This window comes from Oncorhynchus mykiss, chromosome 2 (assembly GCF_013265735.2).
Source record: "Oncorhynchus mykiss isolate Arlee chromosome 2, USDA_OmykA_1.1, whole genome shotgun sequence".
NCBI classification, from domain to species: Eukaryota; Metazoa; Chordata; class Actinopteri; order Salmoniformes; family Salmonidae; genus Oncorhynchus; species Oncorhynchus mykiss.
This window is the reverse complement of record NC_048566.1, coordinates 64,760,156-64,769,380: the sequence shown is the minus strand read 5'-3', so window position 1 is coordinate 64,769,380 and position 9,225 is coordinate 64,760,156.

Below are 9,225 nucleotides of genomic sequence, written 5' to 3'. Positions count from 1 at the left end.
GGCCTGTGTCTGTGAATCTTGTGTTATATTCCCAGCCTCCAATTTTGGGGAGGGTGAAGAAGATGCTCTTTTAATTTCACTCCCCTCCCCCATCATGTTCCCCCTCTCTCCCTTTGTAGTTGCCGCCTCAAAGCTAGGCGATGTTGGAGGAGAATTAGGAGAGAGCCTAGTCGTGGTAGGCTAGTGAGTAGAAGGTGGTGGTGGAGAAAATAACAGCCAAATGACAAAACATGCTGTGAGGGGCAGCATTTACTGGAGCACAGAAGATGATGACCGCACCCCCCAACTGCATGCCTGCCCAACCTAGTCTCAGAGCATTTCGTACTTTTCTATACAAAAATTTGCACACTTCATTTAATATTATATGATATGATATGTATCAATTTGAGGATTTACATCATCCATTTCATATGATATGTTTACGAATTAGAATTTGTATGATACAGTGCATTCGGGAAAGTATTCAGACCCATGGACTTTTTCCACATTTTGTTACGTTACAGCCTTATTCTAAAATGGATCCTCATCAATCTACACATACAACCCCATAACGACAAAGACAAAACAGGTTTTTCAAAATCTTTGCACATTTATTACAAATAAAAAACTTAAATTCCTTATTTACGTATGTATTCAGAGCACAAAATTGAGCTCAGGTACATCCTGTTTCCATTGATCAAACTTGAGATGTTTCTACAACTTGATTGGACAGGATCTGGATAGGCACACATATATCTACATAAGGTCCCATAGTTGACCGTGCATGTCAGAGCAAAAACCAAGCCATGAGGTCGAAGGAATTCTCTGTAAAGCTCCAAGACAGCAATGTGTCCAGGCACAGATCTGGGGAAGGGTACCAAAAAATGTATGCAGCATTGAAGGTCTCCAAGAACACAGTGGCCTTCAACATTATTAAATGGAAGAAGTTTTGAACCATCAAGATTCTTCCTAGAGCTGGCCGCCTGGCCAAACTGAGCAAGGGCCTTGGTCGGGGAGGTGACCAAGAACCCAATGGTCACTCTGACAGAGCTCCAGAGTTCCTCTGTAGAGATGGGAGAACTTTCCAGAAGGACAACCATCTCTGCAGCACTCCACCAATCAGGCCTTTATGGTAGAATGGCCAGACGAAAGCCACTCCTCAGTAAAAGGCACATGACAGCCCGCTTGGAGTTTGCCAAAAGGAACCTAAAGACACTGAGACCATGAGAAACAAGATTCTCTGGTCTGATGAAACCAAGATTGAACTCTTTGGCCTGAATGACAAGCGTCACGTCTGGTGGAAACCTGGCACCATCCCTACGGTGAAGCATGGTGGTGGCAATATCATGTTGTTTTTCAACGACAGGGACTGGGAGACTAGTCAGGATAGAGGGAAAGATGAATGGAGCACAGTACAGACAGATCCTTGATGATAACATGCTCCAGAGCCATCAGGATCTCAGACTGGGGTGAAGGTTCACCTTTCAACAGTACCCTAAGCACACAGCCAAGACAATGCAGGAGTGGCTTTGGGACAAGTCTCGGAATATCCTTGAGTGGCCCAGACAGAGCCCGGACATGAACCTGATCGAACATCTCTGGAGAGACCTGAAAATAGCTGTGCAGTGACGCTCCCCATCCAACCTGACAGAGATTGAGAGGATCTGCAGAGAAGAATGTGAAAAACTCCCAAAATACAGGTGTGCCAAGCTTGTAGCATCATACCCAAGAAGACTCAAGGCTGTAATTTCTACCAAAGGTGCTTCAACAAAGTACTTAGTAAAGGGTCTGAATACTTAGCTAAATGTGATATAGCAGTGCTTTTTTATGTAAATTTGTAAAAAATTCTAAACTGTTTTTGCTTTGTCATTATGGGGTATTGTGTGTAGATTGATGAGGGGGAAAAAACTATTTAATCCATTTTAGAATAAGGCTGTAACTTTACAAAATGTAGAAAAAGTCAAGGGGTCTGAATATTTTCGTAATGCACTATATGTTATGAATTTGCAAACATATGATATGTTACAAATTCAAATGTTTTGTTGCAAACGTTAGCTAGGTGGCTAACGTTAGTTAGGCTAGGAGTTAGGGTTAAGTTAGGTTAAATGGTTAAGGTTAGCTAAAAGGGTTAAGGTTAGGGTTACGGGAAGGATTAGCTAAGTAGTTGAAAAGTTGCTAATTAGCTCAAATACTGAAGTTGTCCGTGATGAGATTCAAACACAACCTTAGGGTTGTTAGACGTTTACGTTATACACCCACCCACCTTACTTACATTTTTTGCCTTAAGTAATCTTCTGCCTTATGTAACCGTAACAACCAATAGATATAGGATTTTATCCCAATTTGATTTGTTTTTAAATTCTTTGTGGGTCTGAGTAATCTAAGGGAAATATGTGTCTCTATACATTTGTCAGGAGGTTAGGAAGTGCAGCTCCGTTTACACCTCATTTAGTGGGCAGTGTGCACATAGCCTGTTTTCTCTTGAGAGCCAGGTCTGCCAAAGGCAATCTTTCTCAATAGCAAGGCTTTCCTTAATTTTGGGTCAGTCACAGTGGTAAGGTATTCTGCCACTGTGTACTTACTCTCTGTTTAGGGCCAAATAACATTCTAGTTTGCTCTGTTTTTATGTGAATTATTTGTGTGTCAAGTAATATCATTTTGTTTTCCCATGATTTAGTTGGGTCTAATTGTGTTGCTGGCCTGGGGCTCTGTGGGGTCTGTTTGTGTTTGTGAACAGAGCCCCAGGACCAGTTTGCTTAGGGGACTCATCTCCAGGTTCATCTCTCTGTAGGTGATGGCTTTGTTATGGATAGCTTGGGAATAGCTACCTTTTAGGTTGCTGTAGACTTTAACGGCTCTTTTCTGTGATTTTGATCATTAGCGGGTATCGACCTAATTCTGCTCTGCATGCATTATTTGGTGTTTTACGTTGTACATGGAGGATATTTTTGCAGAATTCTGCATGCAGCGTCTCGATTTGGTGTTTTTCACATTTTGTGACATCTTGGTTGGTGAGCGGACCCCAGATCTCACAACCAATGAGGGCAATGGGTTCTATAACTGATTTTATGTTTATTTTGATGGCATAGAAGCCCCTTCTTGCCTTGTCTCTCAGATCGTTCACAGCTTCGTGGAAGTTACCTGTGGCGCTGATGTTTAGGCCGAGATATGTATAGTTTTTTGTGTGCTCTAGGGAAACGGTGTCTAGATTGAAACGGGAAACGGTGTCTAGATTGAATTTGTATTTGTGGTCCTGGAGACTGGACCTTTTTTTGGAACACCATTATTTTTGTCTTACTGAGATTTACTCTCAGGGCCCATGTCTGACATTATCTGTGTAGGAGATCTAGGTATATATATTTTATAATTGAGAGTCTTAAAAGTAGCCACCCTTTGCCTTGATGACGTCTTTGCACACTCTTGGCATTCTCTCAACCAGCTTCATGAGGAATGCTTTTCCAACAGTCTTGAAGGCGTTCCCACATATGCTGATCACTTGTTGGCTGCCTTTTTTTCACTCTGCGGTCCAACTCATCCTAAACCATCTCAATTGGGTTGAGGTCAGGTGATTATGGAGGCCAGGTCATCTGATGCAGCACTCCATCACTCTCCTTCTTGGTCAAATAGCCCTTACACAGCCTGGAGGTGTGTAGGGCCATTGTCCTGTTGAAAAACAAATGTCCCACTAAGCGTAAACCAGATGGGACGGTTTATCGCTGCAGAATGCTGTGGTAGCCATGCTGGTTAAGTGTGCCTTGAATTGTAAATAAATCACAGACAGTGTCACCAGCATAGCATCCCCACACCATCACACCTCCTCCATGCCACACATGCGGAGGGAGATCATCCGTTCACCTACTCCAAAAATGTCAAATTTGGACTCATCAGACCAAAGGACAGATTTCTACCAGTCTAATGCCCATTGCTCGTGCTTCTTGGCCCAAGCAAGTCTCTTCTTATTATTGGTGTCCTTTAGTAGTGGTTTCTCTGCAGCAATTCGACCATGAATGCCTGATTCACGCAGTCTCCCCTGAACAGTTGATGTTGAGATGTGTCTGTTACTTGAACTCTGTGAAGCATTTGGGCTGCAATCTGAGGTGCAGTTAACTCTAATGAATTTATCTGCAGCAGAGGTAACTCTGGGTCTTCCTTTCCTGTGGCGGTCCTCATAAGAGCCAGTTTCATCATAGCGCTTGATGGTTTTTGCTACTGCACTTGAAGAAACTTTGAAAGTTCATGAAAATGTATGGATTGACTGTCCTTCATGTCTTGAAGTAATGATGGACTGTTGTTTCTCTTTTGTAATTTGAGCTGTTTTTGCCATAATATGGACTTGGTATTTTACCAGATAGAGCTATCTTCTGTATACCACCCCTACCATGTCAAAATTCACCTGATTGGCTCAAATGCATTAAGAAGGAAAGAAATTCCACAAATGAACTTTTAACAAGGCACACCTGTTAATTGAAATGCATTCCAGGTGACTACCTCATGAAGCTGGTTAAGAGAATGCCAAGAGTGCGCCAACCTGTCATCAAGGCAAAGGGTGGCTACTTTGAAGAATCTCAAATATAAAATATATTTTGATGTAACACTTTTTTGCTTACTACATGATTCCATGTGTGTTATTTCATAGTTTTGATGTCTTCACTATTATTCTACAATGTAAAACATAGTAAAAATAAAGAAAAACCCTGGAATGAGTAGGTGTGTCCAAACCTGGTACTGTATATGTTTTTGCCAAAAAAAGATTGGAGAATTGGTTTATCCATACATCTCCGTTTTGGATAGAGAACTTTTCTTGTTGTTTTTTTGTTTAGTGTGTTCCAATTCTATGGATACTTCCATTCCATTGAGCTGATTTCTGACCTGCTGTTCCTTCTTTTTCCATAGTGTATTTCTCTATTGTTTTATTGATTCACCATAGTGAAGGCGTAGACTAGGTTTTCTGTGTCTCTGCCTCTACTGGGATCAATACAGCCCTAATGCCACAATTTACGAGTAATGTAAAAGGCTCGAAAAAATGGCCTATTCAGCACATCAGGGATAGAGAATCAATTAGCAGAAATTGAGATTGAAAAGGCAGAAGGAGGAATGATGGGGAAGGGAGAAAAATAGGGAGAAAAACAAGAAGAGAAGGAGAGAGAGAGCGCTGCAGAGCGGAAGCAGCCTAGTTCTGAACCTTTAAGAGTCCAGGTGAAATATGATTTGCCGATGATGGGAACCGCTGAGGGGGTAAATTATGAACCACAGCGCAGCCAACTCATCATACCCACCCCCAGGGAGAGGAGGTCCTGAGATTGATGGAAATGGCTTCAGTCCCTCTGCCTGCCATTTACATCAGACAGTGACTGAGTTCAATATTAACCCATAGGCCGGGTGCTGCCTGCCTGGTGCGTGGGGGGAAGGGGAGAGGCAGGGAGATAGTGTGAGCCTCTGAACTGTGGTGCTTCCAAGGTTGAAATACACAGAATGAAAAAAAGAACGTGAGACCTGTGAGAAGCACAGGCTTGTATAAACCCAGGCTGGCCAGTTCTACAGCTTTCATCATAAAACAGACATCAGGCAGCCATCCATCTGAGAGGACTGCCCGTCTCATCAATGTTGTCATCAGCAGACTCAATACCAGACAGGCTGTCCTCTTACAGTCTAGGTATGATATATCTTAATATTTGATAGTCTTTCATTGATGATGCCTCTACATTTTCTAATAGCAGGAGGATATGCTTTATCCGGTATCAAGGTGTTTCCCAAGTCATGTAGGCTATAGGCCTATACTCTACTGAGGCAAATCATAAAACACTGTAGGGGAGAGTGGGGTAAGTTGAGCCACCCTTGTTTCTAGGGAACCATACACAAAATTAATAATTTGACCAAATATTATTAAGGAACAGTTCATAATTTCATGAGTCCGTGAAGAAAGAAACCACATAGAAAATGATTTTCACAAAGTCAAATTAATTTGTGCTAGAGGTTTCATGATGGTTGTATCTAAACCAAAGTAGATCATTTCAAGATTGTTTTATACATCAGTTGGGTTCTCTAAGTTTCAATATGAGGTCCTAAACCTAGCATGAAAGTGTATCCTTGTAGCTGTGTGGGCTAATATAGTGAAAATGTTTGCCTTGGGGTAAATTGAGCCTATGGTTGAGCCAATGGCAAGTAGAGCAAAATGACATGTTTTCATCCCAGGCGTAATGCAAGGCATTATCACTGGGATATGAGGCAGCAACTGTGTTAAAAGTGTCATTAAAAAAGTACAACATTTTTGTTAGGTGTGAAGCACGTGTTAAAAGATGCTGAAAATGATTAAAAGACAAAAAAGTGATTGTGATTGTGTTGAATTGTGTTTGGGAACTAGACATGGTGTTAAAAAGGTAGTGGTAATATTTCATTCAGTACAGACATTTGGTGACGGCTCAACTTACCCCATACCTAGGATAAGTTGTGCCAAAAGACCACTTTTTTGGACAAGCTACGTTTGTAATGTTTACATGAATTCTGATTATTTCCAGGGATATACAACATCCTGAAATATATGTGTCACGCTCGTCATAATGACCAAGATGCAGCGTGGTATGCTTCCATCCTTTTATTTAGAAGAGAAACTTAAAGCACAAAAACAATAAAGCGAATAAACAAAACATGAAGCTACATGCAGTGCAGAAAGCAACTACACACAAACATAGTCAAGATCCCACAAATCACAATGGGGAAATTGCTACCTACAGTGCCTTGCGAAAGTATTCGGCCCCCTTGAACTTTGCGACCTTTTGCCACATTTCAGGTTTCAAACATAAAGATATAAAACTGTATTTTTTTGTGAAGAATCAACAACAAGTGGGACACAATCATGAAGTGGAACGACATTTATTGGATATTTCAAACTTTTTTAACAAATCAAAAACTGAAAAATTGGGCGTGCAAAATTATTCAGCCCCCTTAAGTTAAAAATACTTTGTAGCGCCACCTTTTGCTGCGATTACAGCTGTAAGTCGCTTGGGGTATGTCTCTATCAGTTTTGCACATCGAGAGACTGAATTTTTTTCCCATTCCTCCTTGCAAAACAGCTCAAGCTCAGTGAGGTTGGATGGAGAGCATTTGTGAACAGCAGTTTTCAGTTCTTTCCACAGATTCTCGATTGGATTCAGGTCTGGACTTTGACTTGGCCATTCTAACACCTGGATATGTTTATTTTTGAACCATTCCATTGTAGATTTTGCTTTATGTTTGGATCATTGTCTTGTTGGAAGACAAATCTCCGTCCCAGTCTCAGGTCTTTTGCAGACTCCATCAGGTTTTCTTCCAGAATGGTCCTGTATTTGGCTCCATCCATCTTCCCATCAATTTTAACCATCTTCCCTGTCCCTGCTGAAGAAAAGCAGACCCAAACCATGATGCTGCCACCACCATGTTTGACAGTGGGGATGGTGTGTTCAGCTGTGTTGCTTTTACGCCAAACATAACGTCTTGCATTGTTGCCAAAAAGTTCAATTTTGGTTTCATCTGACCAGAGCACCTTCTTCCACATGTTTGGTGTGTCTCCCAGGTGGCTTGTGGCAAACTTTAAACGACACTTTTTATGGATATCTTTAAGAAATGGCTTTCTTCTTGCCACTCTTCCATAAAGGCCAGATTTGTGCAATATACGACTGATTGTTGTCCTATGGACAGAGTCTCCCACCTCAGCTGTAGATCTCTGCAGTTCATCCAGAGTGATCATGGGCCTCTTGGCTGCATCTATGATCAGTCTTCTCCTTGTATGAGCTGAAAGTTTAGAAGGACGGCCAGGTCTTGGTAGATTTGCAGTGGTCTGATACTCCTTCCATTTCAATATTATCGCTTGCACAGTGCTCCTTGGGATGTTTAAAGCTTGGGAAATCTTTTTGTATCCAAATCCGGCTTTAAACTTCTTCACAACAGTATCTCGGACCTGCCTGGTGTGTTCCTTGTTCTTCATGATGCTCTCTGCGCTTTTAACGGACCTCTGAGACTATCACAGTGCAGGTGCATTTATACGGAGACTTGATTACACACAGGTAGATTGTATTTATCATCATTAGTCATTTAGGTCAACATTGGATCATTCAGAGATCCTCACTGAACTTCTGGAGAGAGTTTGCTGCACTGAAAGTAAAGGGGCTAAATAATTTTGCACGCCCAATTTTTCAGTTTTTGATTTGTTAAAAAACGTTTGAAATATCCAATAAATGTCGTTCCACTTCATGATTGTGTCCCACTTGTTGTTGATTCTTCACCAAAAAATACAGTTTTATATCTTTATGTTTGAAGCCTGAAATGTGGCAAAAGGTCGCAAAGTTCAAGGGGGCCGAATACTTTCGCAAGGCACTGTAAATATGATCCCCAATCAGAGACAACGATAAACAGCTGTCTCTGATTGGGAACCATACCAGGCCAACATAAATCACTACTCACCTAGATGACCCACCCTAGTCACTATCACTCCCCAACCAACATAGAGAATAAACAGCTCTCTATGATCAGGGCGTGTCAATATGTAGATGTCTTTATTAGAATACTACTATATTTCCCTTGACGGAGTGATGCTGAATGCAAAAAATTTACTCCAGCTCTCCACTATGTTTACTATCACACAGAGCAGCTCATTGAGGTTTGTCCTTTAATACTGTATGTAAAAGGAGAATAATGACTCATGTCACCAGGCTGCCACTATTGTTCCAGCGAACATACGGACGATATTTATATGCCCATCGTCACGCAACACAACAAAGGCTCAGGTTTCTTTTGATTGTTTGCCCCTTTCCTTTCTTCCCCCAGATGGAGCAGAATGGCTTGGCTCTTTCACATTACACACCAATCTGCACCAGGAGCTGGAGAAAGGTCACTACTGACTGTGAGCAATGCATGATAATATCATCCTTCACAAGCCAAATCTTTGCTGATCTGCTCTGCTCACATTCTAATGGTGTGACAGGTTGCCCAGTCATTCTTCCACTGCAGTGGAGGGAGAGAGGGAGGGAGGTAGGGCCAGGGGATTTGGAAACACTTTGAAAAGGTCATACTAGCAAAGATTAATATGTGGTTTGGTGAAGTTATAATGGCAGACATCTTGTAGGCTGGAGCTCGGGGGCCTTTCGGAATGTATATAGATCTGGACCCGAGTGTGTGACATTTCAGAGAATCTGCCAGAGAATGCTCATTACAGCCAAAGACAACGGTCTGTAATCCTTATCCAAATACCATTATCAATCTGACTTTAAACGT